Source organism: Silene latifolia, chromosome 7, assembly GCF_048544455.1.
Source record: "Silene latifolia isolate original U9 population chromosome 7, ASM4854445v1, whole genome shotgun sequence".
NCBI classification, from domain to species: domain Eukaryota; kingdom Viridiplantae; phylum Streptophyta; class Magnoliopsida; order Caryophyllales; family Caryophyllaceae; genus Silene; species Silene latifolia.
In genome coordinates this window covers 85,620,034-85,637,484 of record NC_133532.1, presented here as the reverse complement: position 1 = coordinate 85,637,484, position 17,451 = coordinate 85,620,034, and the positions used below count along the sequence as shown (strand labels likewise).

The window sequence follows — 17,451 nt, the reverse complement described above, 5'->3', positions numbered from 1 at the left end:
CCGTTTAAGAAGGCGGTTTTCACGTCCATTTGCCAAATTTCATAGTCGTGAAAAGCGGCAATCGCTAAGATAATCCGAATGGAACGCAGCATGACTACAGGTGCAAAAATCTCATCGTAGTGCAAACCTGGCACTTGGGTGAAACCTTTAGCAACTAGTCGTGCTTTGTAGATATCTTGTTGACCTTCCACAGAATGCTTTATCTTGTAAAGCCATTTGCATTGAAGGGGACGAACCTTAGCAGGTAAGTCAACAAGATCCCACACGTTGTTCTCGTACATGGAGTCCATCTCGGATTGCATGGCCTCAAGCCATAGCTTTGAGTCAGAACTAGTCATGGCACCTTTATAGGTTGCGGGTTCACTACTCGTTAAGAGTAGAACGTCATCTATGTGATGTTCCTCGACCATACCAATATATCTGTGGGAGGAATAGAGACTCTACCCGACCTCCTAGGTTCCTCGGGAATGTTAACGCGTAGGGATTGAAGGAATAGGTTCCTCCAATAGTTGCTCGGTACTTGGTTATGGAATCTCCGACGATTCGAAGGTTCTATCACTCTTTGCATTCTCGAGGAATTCCTTCTCTAAGAATGTCGCACTAGCCGCAACAAAAACACGTTGTTCGGTTGGCGAATAAAAGTAATGACCAAGCGTTCCTTTAGGATAACCTATAAAGTATGTCTTGACTGATCGCGGGCTGAGCTTATCCTCGTGTCTCCACTTGACATAAGCCTCGCAGCCCCAAACCCGTATAAAGGACAAGTTAGGGACCGTTCCCTTCCATAGTTCATATGGAGTCTTGTCAACATCTTTAGACGGACTTCGGTTAAGTATTAGAGGCGGCGGTGACGAGAAGAGCATAACCCCACAATGAGTCGGCAACACGGTGTGACTCATCATGGATCGAACCATATCAAGTAGTGTTCGATTTCTTCGTTCGGACACACCATTCAATTGAGGTGTTCCGGTGGAGTTAACGTAGGGCAATCCCCGAGTCCTTTAGGTGTTGATCAAACTCGTGAGAAAGATACTCGCCACCACGATCCGAACGCAGTGTTTTTATCTTTCTACCCAATAGGTTCTGTACCCTATTCTGGTATTCCTTGAATTTCACATAGGATTCACTTTTGTGCTTCATTAAGTAGACATAGCCATATCTACTTAAATCATCCGTGAAAGTGATGAAATACCTATAGCCTTCTCGTGCGGTGATTGACATAGGACCACATACATCCGTGTGTATGAGCCCTAATAGGTCAACAGCGCGCATTCCAACACCTTTGAAGGAAATCCGAGTCATCTTACCGATGAGACATGATTCACACGTGCCAAATGATTGAAAATCAAAGGCCGAGATAGCTCCTTTCTTGATGAGCTGTTTAACGCGTTTCTCATTAATGTGTCCCATACGGCAGTGCCATAGATACGTTTGATCTTTGTCACCAACCTTTAACTTTTTATTCATTACGTGTAATATTTCGGTGGTCTGATCTAAAACATAAATTCCGTTCATGGAGACTGCCTTGCCATAAATCATATCGTGTAAAGAGAAAATGCAAGTATTATTCTCTATTACAAATGAAAAACCAAGTTTGTCAAGTGCAGAAACTGAAATAATGTTTTTGGAAAGACTAGGTACATAATAGCAGTCATATAATGACAACTCAAATCCGCTAGGAAGCTGGATCACATATGTCCCCTTTGAGATGGCAGCCACTCTTGCTCCATTCCCAACACGCAGGTCCACCTCACCCTTTACGAGGGGTTCGATGTTTCGGAGCCCCTGCACATGATTACACAGATGAGAACCACAACCAGTATCAAGTACCCAAGTTCCGTAACTTGCGTGGTTAATCTCAATCATATGAATAAAAGTAGAAGAGAGAGAAGACATACCAACAGGTTTAACACGACCTGCCTTTAAGTCCTCATGATAAACAGGACATGTACGCCTCCAATGCCCAGTCTTGTGGCAATGATGGCACTCCATGTTTTTATTCTTGCTCTTTGTCGTGCCTGATGAGGTGCTCGACTCACCAGGCCCACTCTTACCTGGACCCGACTTCTTAAACTTCGGTTTGCCTCCGCTAGGCCCAAATTTGAACTTTGCCCTTACCCTTGCCCTTGTTTGACACAACGATTACATCCTGTTTCATGCTCCCACTGAACTTCATGTCCTTCTCGGTGCATGTACGAGAAGGAGTGCGATTCATGGGGGTTTTCTTCAAATCATTCATATAGTAATTCGCTCTAAATTGCGAAAAACCATCGTGGAGTGAATGAAGCATGCGGTCGATAACAATGTTCTCGCTGATGTTACAATTAAAGGTCTCCGGCTTCTCGACATTCTCAATCATGCTGAGAATGTGTGGGCTAACCGGTTGGCCCTTCTGGAGTCTCGCATCAAAGAAGCGAGTGGTATGCTCATAGGTCACGATTCTCGGTGCTTTCGAGAATTCCTTAGTGAGCGTGGTGAAAATCTTGTTTGCACCATGGGCTATGAAGCGTTTCGGCAAATTGGGTTCCATTGCAAAAATGAGTACGTTTTTAATCGCACCCGCTTCCATACATAAATCATTAAACTTGGTGATTTTGACTCTAGCCGTGGGACCTGGGTTTGCCGGGATGGGCTCTAATAGATATTTGAGCTTCCCGTCGCAGCGGCGCATTCCGTAATGCCGCCTCCCGGTCCGCGAAGTTTGATCCATCATTCTTGATCGAGTAGACTCGATTCATCCGATTCATGAAGATCCGAAGCCGGGACTCGCGGTCCAATGTGGCACTTGGCATTGGGTTATCGTAGAACCACCATTGGTTATTAGCAGTTTAAAAGTTCGTGATCTACACTGAAAAAAGAAAGAAAAACAAGAACGAAATAAGCAACTCATCGAGGTGATTTAAGTCTATTTTAAAATTCATTTTAACGTGTAGACTCTCGCACTTGCATAATTGATCTCCCTCAAGAATGATACAAGTGATCCCAAGACTCAATTTCCGTAAATTGATAAGCCAACTGTTTAGCTAGTTCTTCCGTAAAAACTCTTGGTCGATAGATTTATGGAAATCCTATCTATAGTCCACCATAATCACGAGGATCGTACGAGTGACCATAGTGTTGAGATAAAATAAGTCAATCGGTTCCAACTTACCCGACGTAGAAGGGGTCATATTATGCCTACCGACGAAGAAGGGATTCATTGGAGTTTGACCTATAAAGACCATTCTCAATTTTTGATTATACGAGGAAGATCCCATCAACTTAATTATAATTCATATTAAGTGAACGAATAACTAGCGTCTGCGTGAATGAATTAGTTTAGGTGATGGCTTAGCATAGATCGTGTGACATGAGAATCTCAAAGAAAACTAACTCGAGACCTCTACATGTGTCAGTTTTCATGCAATAAATAGGTGGTTTGGTTTTTAGGCGGAATATGATGCATATTATCGTTGCGAAAAATAAATAAAAGAATGCAATACGTAAATAAAAATTCCTAGTGTGGCCTATCCTAATAAAAAGAACATAAAACAACTTTGGAATCCACCGTTGGACTCGAGAAGCTTGTCTTGATGTTCCATCTTGATCCATGTAGCGGGAGTGAGCATCCGGTCTCCATCTTTGGTCTTCTCAAAAAATTACATTTAAAATTACAAAATATAACCTATTTACATTCTAATTAAAAACTGTAATTACAAGTGAAAAATCCAAAACGGAGATACGAGATCTCAAAATACAACCAAGACCGTGTTCCTTCATTACGGTAACACGTTCTACTAAGGCCACACTAAGTTACAACTGATTGTAAAATTAAATACGTAATAAAAGGCATTCACAAGCATTCAAAATTAACGATAAATAAATATGCATCAACTAAAAACAAATTCATTCGTGACATAATTCCGTAATTATGTTAAATATATCCAAACCACCTTTTAATGATTAAAATTCATGTGATAAAACCGCTTCTATCAATTTAATTTTAATCAAATACAATCCGTTACTTTAAATACGCTTTAAAATAACTTAATGGTACGTGTGTGAACCGTTTCACAATCATAGCAAGTGTACAATATCCGTATAATGTACATTTTATGGCCAAAAGAGAATTTTTAGACAAAAAGAGTAAAATTCAAAGTCGCAAAACAAAATCCCTCGATCCAGGGACAAAAGTGCTCGATCGAGGAACTAAAGGGCTCGATCGATGAATCGCTAGTCGATCGAGAGGTATGCTAGTCAGAAGTACTCGATCGATTTAATCGGTGGTCGATCGAGGACTTTATCAACAATCTTGCTCGATCGAGTACGAGGACTTCTCGATCGGCGGTGGGTTTTAAAAGTGGTCGATCGAGTCAAGAAAGACTCGATCGAGTAAAAACAAGACAGAAAAACCACTCGATCGATTAAAAACATGCTCGATCGAGTACAAAAATTTCTGGAAAACTTAAAACCCTCGTGAAACAGTTTGACAAAACAAAACCTACTGCAATTTTGATCAAAACCGCATCAAAACAATTTTACAATTTGACAAAACTTGACATATTGTTATAATCTCCGTATAAAACAACAATATGCATAACAACAAATTGAAAAACAAGATGAAATAACCGTGTAAGACATGTCACGGTTTAAAAAAATTCAGCCGTGTAAACTGGACACGGTTTTCGAGACAAGGAAAAAACCGCAGCAACAAAAAAAATATTTTCGAGATCAAAAAAAAACTTGCTGCCTTACGGTTTTCAAGCAAAAATTATCAATCCAATTCCGTTTAATGAAAAACACATAGAAAATTTACGTGGCCTCGCTCTGATACCACTTGTAGGGTTATATCCGTATAAGACCCTTTAAATTTAAGGATTATAACGCAAATTTAATACGTGATTATAGTCATAAAACGAAAACATGAGAAAGACAATAAAGCATTAGAAATAACCTCTGGTCCTAGTGCAATTCGGCAATGAGAGATCAAGGTAGACCTCCTCCTAATTGTTGCACCCAAGATCGTCTGAGAAATGCCCGTGTGCTAGAAATGCTTTCTAATTGACTTGCAATATTGAGAAAGCTCTTGTGAGGTTTTACGATGTGAGATCTAGGTTTCAGAGAGAAAAATGATCTCCAAAACCCTAGTTTTTCTGTAAATGAAAATCGCTAGGTCAAAAGGAGAGGGAGTCTCTCCTTTTGTTTGGTTCGGCCAAACCGAGAGCCTAGGGGAGGGAGTGGGCTTTCACTTCCTCCTTCTTTTAACTCGTGGCCCGACCAATCCCGCTAAAATGTATATGACGCGGTTTTTATAAATCGTCATCGGTTATCGGCTATTAAAACATCAACTAATAACACGGGTTAGTTGAAGTATTAATACATGTCCGACAAAGACGATATTGTATAATTTACTCAATATACATTAATTAAATATAATCGTTTATATTTAATTTACGAATTAACTGTTTAATTCGCCTTAGCCCATTTTATTTAATCCGTATTAAATATAATATCTCAACATCACATTTTGACTAATTACTAGTCAAATAACTCGGACTCACTGGTTAGTCAAATTTGGCATCTACATGACTGTATTTTCATACCGTCACATCTCTCAAACGTATCCTATAGGTGTGACTTTTAGGGACCAGTTGATCACCGCCATCTGTATGACAATAACGTCAAACTTATCTAGCAAGCCAACCGTTATTGATAAACGTGGATCAACTGATAATAATACCAAAAGTATGCCCTTTGATCCTTTTAGAGATTTATAAGTCCTTGCACTAACTGTTAAGGACACCAACCCCAACACAGGTACCCTCATCCAACTCATCCCCCAAACTCTCCAGGCTAACTCACCACCCTCCAAATTTCTCAACCATTTCTGGTCGAGAATGTACTCACGATCCAAGGTAGGCATCGTCGGGGTCAAAGGTGTATAGGCCGAGGAGGCCTCAAAGGTGGTCAGTCTCTCCGCCAACCGTGTGGCAATGGCACCACAACTCAAGAAACATGTGTCAGATGAGGCCATCAAAGTTAGGCTAGCACATACTATGGCCGGGGCACTGAAAGAGACTCTCGGGGCTCGGGTGGGGTTAAGGTAGGCAGCAAGTAACATAACCTCATGTGAGTTAAGCTTACTCACATCTCTCCGGTCATAGAGTAAACAAGTCAAGGCACGAAGATAGATCTTCAAAGTGATATTGATGTGACCATAATTAGAGCATATTTAGTCCCCGAATTAGCCTTGTTCCCATGCTTTTTAGTGCATATTTGGGTCATTTATTGTCTTTAGTTCTTTGTTTTGCATATTCTTTGAGGTTTTGTGTCCTTGGTAGGAAAGGAGTGCAAACCTTGCATTTTCATGGAAAAACGAGACTAAATTGATTGAATTCAAATGACCAAGCATCAAGGAGAGACAAGATTATAAGGCCTTTGTACATACTATAGTAAATGGGCAATGATGAGAAAAGATCCTTGCATCCCCGAGGAAATCCCCAATGATTTTATGAAGAAAAAGGAAGAAAAGAAGAAGAAACAAGACTGCACAGCAATCCGTGCGTCTTCCCTAACAAGACGCCCGTCTCCACAACCCCAGTCCGTGCGTCTTCTTTACAAGACGCCCGGGCAGCAGCTTCAGAAGACGCCCGTCTTCACCCAAAGACGCCCGGGCAGAGACCACAGAAACCGCCCGTCCCGTGATAAAGACGTCCGGATTCCAAGGCAGTCCAATTTCGTTTCTTCAAGCTTCAAGAAAGATGCCCATCCTTCCAAAAATACCGGCGTTTCCTTAAGTAGGGACTTAATCGTCATTTAAGCCCTTAGTTAACCCTAATTCCTACACCTAATCCCCACTATAAATACCCCATTAGTCTAATTAGAAGAGCATGTTCTTCTTAGTAATCTTTAGTGTAGTTAATATCAATCAAATCTCTCTTTAATTTTGTAATCAACAACTAATCAAGTTTTAATACAAGTTTTATTTCCTTAATCTCTCTCTTGTTCATCCTTTATTTTTGGGTAATTGAAGATTATTTGGGTTATTATTGGGAGATTGACAACCTCTCAATCAAGCATCAAGTACTTCTTTTATTCTTTGCTTTATTATTGGAATCATTAGTAGGTATAATTCTCTTAATCCCTTTTTAATTATTGTTAATTATTTTCATTTATTCATCATGTTTCATTTTGTTGGTATGATTGACAACCTTGCTAGCATGTTCAACATGATAATGAGTGAGTAGTTTCCTTAGCTAGGTTAATGGGTAATTAGGGGAAACCAACATGGGGAATGATTCATGCTTAAATTAATATGCTTTCATGGTCTATTTGCTTGCTTGTTTTGATCTCAACTCATGCACATGTTATGTTTGATGAAATGCGAGCCTATGAATCCTTGCATTTTTTACCCATCACCTATCTTTTCAATGAGACTTGTAAGACATAAACCAATTCGAGTCTCATTAGACCATGCATGTTGTTGAGTAGGAAAGACTAAGTCGACTTGTAGGTGTTGTACAATCTAATCGATTCGGCTCCGGGACCCAAACTTTCCTAGGATTGTAAGATATAACCCAACTCAATCCATCACAACAATAATTGCTTGCTTATAATTTGAGAACATGTTTGTATGATCAATTCCCATGAATCCCCTATGACCCCATGACACCCTAGTGCTTTTTATCATTTGTTTACAACCCTTTTAATTCATCTTACTTGTTTTACTTTCATTGCTATTTAGTTTAGTGATCTTCTATTCAAACCCCAATTGTGACAGCCCTAAGACACCACTAGTTGCAATAGAAATCTCATTTCAATTCCCGTCCCTTGGGATCCGACCTTTACTTGCCTCTTTACTAATTGTAGAGTTGTTTGTGAAGTTATAAATTGTGTTTTGGTCTAGGTGCTCCTAACGACAAGTAACCGAAAAAGAGTCTAGATAGATATCACGACCAAAAATGGCGCCGTTGCCGGGGACGGTGTTAACTTGATTTAGATTTTCTTGTATTGTTATTAGTTGTGTCTTTCTTTGCCTTGGGGAAGTAAAACTCCTCAAGGTTTGTTCTAATTGTTTTCGAGTTGTTTGATATTTTGCATGTCTAGAAGGTCACAAGGTGACTTGTTACCCTTTGATCACGAAATTGAAAGAACATTGACAACCAATAGAAGACTTGCTAGGAGAACTTTGAGAGGTATTGGTGAGGTTGTAGATATTCAACCAACTATTGAGTTCATCAACCCTTATGCAAGAGAAGGTGAGGGGAACCCAACACAAAATCAACTCACAATGCCTAAGTTTTTATCACATTCCGTACCCACCGAGGAGAACCTACCCAATGGTACTCCCACACCACAACATCTAACCGGAAATTTTATTGCCAAATCCGCATTTATCCAATTAGTCGAAAGAAGCCAATTTGGGGGGATGCCTAGTGAAGACCCCCACTCTCATATGGAAACCTTTTGTGACTATTGTGATGCGATTTGTCAAACCGGTGTAACTCAAGACCAAATTCGATGGGTCTTATTTCCTTTTTCTCTAATTGACACCGCGAAACAATGGTTGAAAGGCCTTGATAAGGCTACTCTCGGAATTGATTCTTGGAAGAAGTTGGCTCTAGCTTTCTACAAAAAGTTCTATCCTCCGGAAAAGACTAACATGCTAAGAGCTCAAATCACGGGCTTTAAGCAAAGGGATGAAGAATCTTTGTATGAAGCTTGGGAGCGATTCAAAGGAATTTGTCGCTCATGTCCTCACCATGGACTTAGCGAGTGGTTCTTGGTACAACAATTTTGGAACGGACTTTATGAAGATTCAAGGAACATTCTCAACATGGGATCAAATGGAATGTTCACCGAAGTTGATGACAATCAAACTTGGAACAAAATTGAGGAAATGGCGGTCCATAACTCACAATATAGTAGACCTCGCAAGGCTACTAGAGGAGGAAAGCATGAAGTGGACTCCATTACTCAATTGGGTGCTCAACTTAGTGCTCACATTGATACCATCAATTTGAAGTTTGAAAAAGCTATGGCTAGACTTGAAGAAGCCTCAAAATCACCAAAGCATCATGTTAATGCCATGACGACATCTTCATCAATCCCAAGTGGGATATGTGAGAATTGTGGAACTTTGGGACATGACCAAAGTGAATGTAGGGGAACAAATGAACAAGTGAATGCTTTCCAAGCATACAAGAGTGGTACCCCTTATTCCAACTATTACAATAAAAACACCAAATTCCATCCAAATCTCTCATACAAAAGCCAAAATGTACACCCCACCTCCCATGAGAAACCAAAATCAAAGACCCTTTTACAACCAAAACCAAGGTTACCAAAATCAAACTCCATACAATCAACAAAATGACCAAGGTTTTGATGTTCAAAAAGCGGTCCTCCAAATGCAAAAGAATCAACAAGAGTTTTTCACTCAAATGCAAAAAGATAGTCAAGTAAAGGAAATCACCATCAACAACATTCTAGCTCACACCAAAATGTTGGAAACCCAATTGACTTAACTAGCATCTTCAAGCTCACAAAGACAAAAGGGGCAATCACCACCTCAATGTAATCCCCCAAGACATGAAACGGTTAGTGCCATTCACTTGAGAAGTGGTACAAGGTATGAAGCACCGAAGAAGCAAGTTGAGGATGAAGTTGTGGAAGCTAGTGACAAAGAAGAAATTGTGCAAAACTCCAAGGATGGAGAACCATCAAAAGAAGAAATTTCAAGGAAAAATGAAGACAAGGTCAAGGAGAAGGAGCCCATTGTGATTAGACTTCCTTTTCCAAGTCGTCAAGCCAAGCCTAAATTTGATGACCAACTTGGAAAATTTATGGAAATTGTGAAGAACTTGGAAGTCTCAATTCCCTTCACGGAATTAATCAATCACGTGCCGGCCTATGCAAAATACATGAAAGACATCCTCACAAAGAAGAAGTCTATCCGGAAGCTTGAGACTATCGCCTTCACTAAGGTGAGTAGTGCAATACTTCAAGGGAGTTCACCTCCAAAACTCAAAGATCCGGGAAGCTTCTCAATACCGTGTACCATTGGCGACACCACGATCAACAAAGCCTTATGTGATCTAGGGGCTAGTGTGAGTGTTATGCCGTACTCGGTGAGTAAAAGGTTGGGGATGGGAGAGCTTAAATGCACCAATATCACACTCCAAATGGCCGATAGATCGACGAAGACACCATTAGGGATATGGGAAGATGTTCCCGTACGAGTTGGGAAATTTTTCATCCCGGTGGACTTTGTCATTGTTGACATGGAAGACGACTCCAACATTCCAATCATTCTAGGAAGACCTTTCTTACACACCGCGGGTGCGGTGATTGATGTAAAGCATGGAGAGCTCACTCTAGAAGTGGGAGATGAAAGCATAACTTTCAATCTTGACAAGACCATGAGAGCTCCTCGTTTGCATGAACCATGTTTTATGATTGATCATTATAGCCGGAAGGATGATAGGAAGAAGTCGGAATTCCAATGGAAGAAGAAAATTGAAGATGCTCCATTCAAAGAGCAACTGAATTGTGACAAAGAGAGCTTGAAAAGCTCACCAAAGTCAAGCAATGAAGAGGATGGCCTCATTGGCCAAGACAAGAATTTGGGAGAGTTGTCTCCATCAACTCAAGAGATCTTTAGTGATCAAGTAGATGAAGTTTGTGGTCTTTGGGACGATGAGTTTGAAGGGATTTTCAATCCCTACATTGGTAATGCTATCGATCAAGACCGACAACAAGGGCAAAGATCTATCGAAGATCTTTATCATGATAATGAACAAGCTTTTGATTACTTCTTCAAGGTGTTGAGCAACATCAACAACACCTTGGCCATGCCCCCATGACATCTCACTAAGGATGAGAGTTTGGTGGAGTCCTCCCTAAACCACCATTTGTATATATTTCTAACTCCCTAACTCGTATTTTAATTCTTACATTGCATTTTTGTCATTTTTGGATTTTTATGCATTGATCAAGATAATTATCATTTTTGAGAGAAGTGAGGGAGGGACTAATGATTTCAATTGATGTGTAGTGCTTTAGCTTAGTGTGGGGATAGCAATTGCCTAGGCTATTCATGCCTTAGTAGTGCCCCCACAATGAAGAACACGGGATTTTGAAGAATGAAAAATGACACGGGATATGCAAGTACACGGATGGAACTGAATCCGGGTAAAAGGGGCAGAATCCGAGCGGTTTCATGAGAATCCGCCCGTCTTCAGACAACCCGGGTGTCTTGGTCAGAATCCGCCCGTCCTTCTGAGCTGAAAGTTTGAAATTTTGGGACTGTTGACAAATCAGGGCGTCCTGCAAGATAATCCGCCCGTCTCCAGAAAGACGCCCGTCCTGGAAGGAAAGACGCCCGTCTTTTTGGTTAAGAAAAATAAGAAAAATCCCTGGAAAGGAATCCGCCCGACTTCAGCGAAAGACGCCCGTCCCGCAGTTACAAATCCGAGCGTCTTTGCTGAAAGACGCCCGTCTTTAGGCGAGAATTCCTGAGACTAAAACAGATAGAATCCGGGCGTCCCGAAGGAAAGCCGCCCGTCTTCCCCCTGTATTTCAAAATTTTCGGGTCTTTTATAAATCCCCTCCCACATTCATTTCTTCATTTCTTCATTCAAAACACTACCCATAAACCTCAAAACTCAAAACCCTCATCCTCTCCATCACCAAAACAAGATTTCCTCAACACATTCAACAAAACCAAATCAAAACTTCATTTTAACAACAATTAATCACTCCTCTTCCAACAAAAATCAAACCAAGCACCAAAATCTTCAACCTTTGAGTCGATTTTTGAATTTATAAAGGCAAAGCCTTTCATCTTTAAATCGATTTGGGTATACTTGGAAATTGAAGATTTTCACTCTTTTCTTGGTTTAATCATCAATGGCAAGGACAAAAGGAGCAACAAAGGCACCTAAGGTAAAGGCACTCTCAACAAGACAAAAGTGTCTTCAAGCAAAGAAAGCCTCATTGGCTATGGTGGTAGCTAGTTCAAACTTGGAAGTGCAACAACAACAACCTCCCTTGGAAGCAACAACATCTACTACTCCGGAAATTGCTCAACTTTCGAACTATCCGGAGGTAATTTTCATTTCTAAAACCCATAGTTTGCCAAGTATGCTAGAAAATCCTTTCTATCCACCAAGTTTATTTGTGAAGATGCCTTGAACAATTTGGGTGTCTTTGAGCAAACTAAAGTCTTCTTTGAAGCCATGGGGTTGGAAAAATTGTTTGATACAAAAGAATTGACATACCCCTCCCTTACCTTAGAATTCTTGAGTTCTTTGAAAGTTAATAAGGTAGAGACTATGGAAAACATCGAGTTCCGCCTAGCTAATGTTAGTAGGCGCATCTCCTTTGAGGAAATGAGTAAAGCTTTGGGTCTTAGTGATTCACCTAGTTATTTCAAGAATGTTGGCAAGTATGACCCCGGTCCTCTTTGGGAGGCGATTTCCGGAAGGAAATTTGAGAACTATCATGCTAGTCGAGCTCTATTAGTCCACCATCCGGGCATTAGAGTGTGGCACAAGGTCCTAGGGAATACCATCATTGCAAGAAAAGACACCAACCACTTTACCAAGCTCGATTTTGTTCTTCTTGAGTCGGCCTTAAATATTGGAAGGGAATTCACCAAGCCTTTCAACTCTCTAAGACTTTTGGTGGAAAGATGGCTAAATGTTGATTGTGGGAAGCAAGGCACCACCGTTATTGTGAATGGAGGTCTAGTCACTCTTTTGGCTAAATACTTTGATCCGAACTTCAACAAGGATAGCAAGTATGTGGCGAAAAAGGGTGGTCATCTCGTCGACATGGATACTATGATTAACAAGTACAAGTGGGTTACTCATAACCCTCTTGACACCAAGTATGGGTGGCTCACAAGTGAGGCTATATCTTTTACTTTGCCTTCTAAGATTTGTCGTTTGAGTACCCATCGGACCAACTACCTCCTTCCCTTCTCAAAAGAAGCCGAATACATCATCTGACAACAAAGGGATGAAATTGAAATGCCCTCCTCTTCCATTGTCACACCACCCTATCCTTTCAAGTACCAAGAGTTCAAACCCGAAGGTGTTGAAGCAAGCAAAGATTATATGACTCTACTTATCCAAGAGATGCACAAGCAAGCTTTCAAGGACCGGGAAGATGCTTACTTAGCCCAATATCCACCCCTCCTTCATTTAGCTAGGCAAGGACTACTTGACCCTTCATGTCCTTTGCCTAGTTGGGCGGATAAGGAAGTCTTCTTTCCGAGTGCATCTAGGGGTGAGATTCCGGGTGACAATGAGGTTGTCGGTGATGAGGTTGTTGATGATAACATTGATGAAGAGGCTAGTGATGAAGAAGAAGAGGATGATGAAGAAAGCAAGCAAGGAAGTGAAGAGGGAAGTGGTGATGATTCCACTTCTAGTGAGGAAGATGATGATGATGATGATATGATGGAAGACTAGCAAGCTTTGGAGGTTCCTACCCTCTTGAGGTTTGTCTACTTCTTTCTTTGTTTTATTTATTTATCTTGATCATGGTTGGAGTAGTCCTAGCAACATAGAGGACTAAGACCTCGGCCCCATTGAGGTGTTCTTATTTTATTGTTCCCACCTTTTGAAAATCCAAAATGACAAATTTAGTTTCATGCATTGCATTTTGTGTGCATGAACTACACCCAACCTTAGGACATTAGAAATAATGTCTAACTCGGTTTGGGGAAGTACATGCATACACAACGGGAGGTAATCTAAATTATCCTCTCCGTCATAAACAAAAACCCATGCATCATGTAGTGTAGATTAGTGTAGCTTGCATTTAGTGTAGAAATCATGCATCATGTTTGCATAATTTCCCATCATTTTGGCCATTGAGGACAATGCCCATATTAGTGTGGGAATGGGGAATTCTAACTTAACTTTTATTCAAAAATCCAAAAAAATTGAAAAATTAAAAATCATAAAAATTTGAAAATTTGAAAAACCAAAAACAAGTTCATTTCCTTTGTAGTGTAGTCATGTATATATTATTGTATATATTGTGTTTGTTCTATCCTTGTTCACATTGATCGATTACGCCACATCCGAGACATGAGGATATTGAAGACCGCATGGTATGATCTTTCCAATCTCCTTTTTCCTCTTTATGTTAATGACTATGTGGCTTTATTATGATTGATGCGGTACAACAATGTGAACTTAGGACTTGCATTTAGTTTATATGTCATATTAGTTGGTAGAATCATTTGCATTAGGATGTTTATATGCTAGTTGCATCATGGCATGTAGTTTGCATGTTAGAAAAATTTTTCGAAACCGTCTACTTGGGAAACTTGACAAGTGTATATAGGCCCTAGTAGATGCTTTTTGTTCTTAAGACTTTGCTTGTTAGAATGCTTGTAAAACACCCTAGGATGTGTCATGCTAGTATCCTTTGACCCATGGATTAAGGCCTAGTCAAGAGTACCTTGTGGTGTGATAACTCCTTGGCTACCGTTTATTCCAAGGTGACCCTTGAAACCATGCATCCATCCATCCATCATCCGTGTTCTACCACATTTTTGTCATCAAAGGGCATGGGCAACAAAAGAAATCAATTTGAGTTCAATGAAATGAAAAGTGAAAGAAAGTTTGCAAAAAATGCATCAAATGAAAAGAGGAGCAAAAATAGAACTTCTAAAGCTTCAAATATAAGCCACCCTCACTACATATGGGGTGACTTTGAAAATGTTCAAAAGAAAATGCAAAAAGTTGAAAGTTGTCAAGTGTTGAAATGCCAAAAATCAAAAAGAAATGGCAAGAAAGTGTTCTCAAATGTCAAATGCCACAAGAAATTGGGGGGAAAAACAACAACAAAGCAAACTCCCAAAGTGAAACTCAAATATCTATCGATCCCTTTATCCATCGTATCCATTTTTGTGCATGGTAGAGAGGGGACGACCCTTCTTCTTGTCTAGGCAAGAGGGGGAATTCCGCGATCCTCCAGTGTTTCTAACACCATGGGGAGTCTACTCTTGACAAAAGCATTTAACGATTGAGGACAAAGGTACCCTAGCTTGACACAACTTGGAGGTGATTTATTGGTATCCTTCTAGGCTTAGTAGTTTGAAGAAATTGCATCTATGAAGGAGTGTGTACCCTTGAATTGCTTCCGTTGTAGATAATTTCCGCCACTTAGATGAGGAAAGTGGCTATTCTTTTGTAGATGCATCCATTATTTGACTTTGTGTGCTTTAATGTTTGGATGTGTCGCCATTTTGGCAAGACCCACCTTGCCTTGCAAGAAGGCATCCTACCTCATGGTTGTCTTGTTGTGAGTTGAAGGGGCGGAGTGAGACCCGCTAATTGTCTCATATCGGCTATGTTATTAGGTTAGTTTAAATAATGGTCCTAGTCTTGTGACCATAATTAGAGCATATTTAGTCCCCGAATTAGCCTTGTTCCCATGCTTTTTAGTGCATATTTGGGTCATTTATTGTCTTTAGTTCTTTGATTTGCATATTCTTTGAGGTTTTGTGTCCTTGGTAGGAAAGGAGTGCAAACCTTGCATTTTCATGGCAAAACGAGACTAAATTGATTGAATTCAAATGACCAAGCATCAAGGAGAGACAAGATTAGAAGGCCTTTGTACATACTATAGTAAATGGGCAATGATGAGAAAAGATCCTTGGATCCCCGAGGAAATCCCCAAGGATTTTATGAAGAAAAATGAAGAAAAGAAGAAGAAACAAGACTGCACAGCAATCCGTGCGTCTTCCCTAAGAAGACGCCCGTCTCCACAACCCCAATCCGTGCGTCTTCCTTACAAGACGCCCGGGCAGCAGCTTCAGAAGACGCTCGTCCTCACCCAAGGACGCCCGGCAGAGACCACAGAAACCGCCCGTCCCGTGATAAAGACGCCCGGATTCCAAGGCAGTCCAATTTCGTTTCTTCAAGCTTCAAGAAAGATGCCCATCCTTCCAAAAATACCGGCGTTTCCTTAAGTAGGGACTTAATCGTCATTTAAGCCCTTAGTTAACCCTAATTCCTACACCTAATCCCCACTATAAATACCCCATTAGTCTAATTAGAAGAGCATGTTCTTCTTAGCAATCTTTAGTGTAGTTAATATCAATCAAATCTCTCTTTAATTTTGTAATCAACAATTAATCAAGTTTTAATACAAGTTTTATTTCCTTAATCTCTCTCTTGTTCATCCTTTATTTTGGGTAATTGAAGATTATTTGGGTTATTATTGGGAGATTGACAACCTCTCAATCAAGCATCAAGTACTTCTTTTATTCTTTGCTTTATTATTGGAATCATTAGTAGGTATAATTCTCTTAATCCCTTTTTAATTATTGTTAATTACTTTCATTTATTCATCATGTTTCACTTTGTTGGTATGATTGACAACCTTGCTAGCATGTTCAACATGATAATGAGTGAGTAGTTTCCTTAGCTAGGGTTAATGGGTAATTAGGGGAAACCAACATGGGGAATGATTCATGCTTAAATTAATATGCTTTCATGGTCTATTTGCTTGCTTGTTTTGATCTCAACTCATGCACATGTTATGTTTGATGAAATGCGAGCCTATGAATCCTTGCATTTTTTACCCATCACCTATATTTTCAATGAGACTTGTAAGACATAAACCAACTCGAGTCTCATTAGACCATGCATGTTGTTGAGTAGGAAAGACTAAGTCGACTTGTAGGTGTTGTACAATCTAATCGATTCGGCTCCAGGACCCAAACTTTCCTAGGATTGTAAGATATAACCCAACTCAATCCATCACAACAATAATTGCTTGCTTATAATTTGAGAACATGTTTGTATGATCAATTCCCATGAATCCCCTATGACCCCATGATACCCTAGTGCTTTTTATCAATTGTTTACAACCCTTTTAATTCATCTTACTTGTTTTACTTTCATTGCTATTTAGTTTAGTGATCTTCTATTCAAACCCCAATTGTGACAGCCCTAAGACACCACTAGTTGCAATAGAAATGTCATTTCAATTCCCGTCCCTTGGGATCCGACCTTTACTTGCCTCTTTACTAATTGTAGAGTTGTTTGTGAAGTTATAAATTGTGTTTTGGTCTAGGTGCTCCTAATGACAAGTAACCGAAAAAGAGTCTAGATAGATATCACGACCAGATATGTTGCACATCATTGATCAACATGTTGCTAGAGGTGGAGGCATTCTTACCGGTAAAGCAAGGCATGAAACTACTGTCTCCACACTTAGTCGGGATGTCCCTGAGGGCCCCCTTCTGCGGTCGGGCAAGGCCAAGATGGGTGGCATACGTATCCATGGTCAAAAGGAAACTAGTGTTCATGAGACGGAATTGGACGATCTTTTCCGCCGCATCATAAAGAAAAGAACTCATAAACTCCAAAGTCAAGAAGGCATAGGAGTGTTTCCTAAGACGGTAACACCCTGTCAAACCCAAAGTCTCAAAGATGTGCCTCA

The 17,451-nt window shown here is 40.2% G+C and overlaps 1 non-coding gene across 1 annotated transcript; it reads right to left on the bottom strand.

Annotated features, from left to right (window-relative positions):
• Window positions 1-8,641: 8,641 nt before the first annotated feature.
• LOC141593667 (small nucleolar RNA R71) lies at window positions 8,642-8,748 on the bottom strand. Its single transcript, XR_012521738.1, has one exon. It is a non-coding gene; the product is annotated as a small nucleolar RNA R71 (small nucleolar RNA).
• Window positions 8,749-17,451: the final 8,703 nt, after the last annotated feature.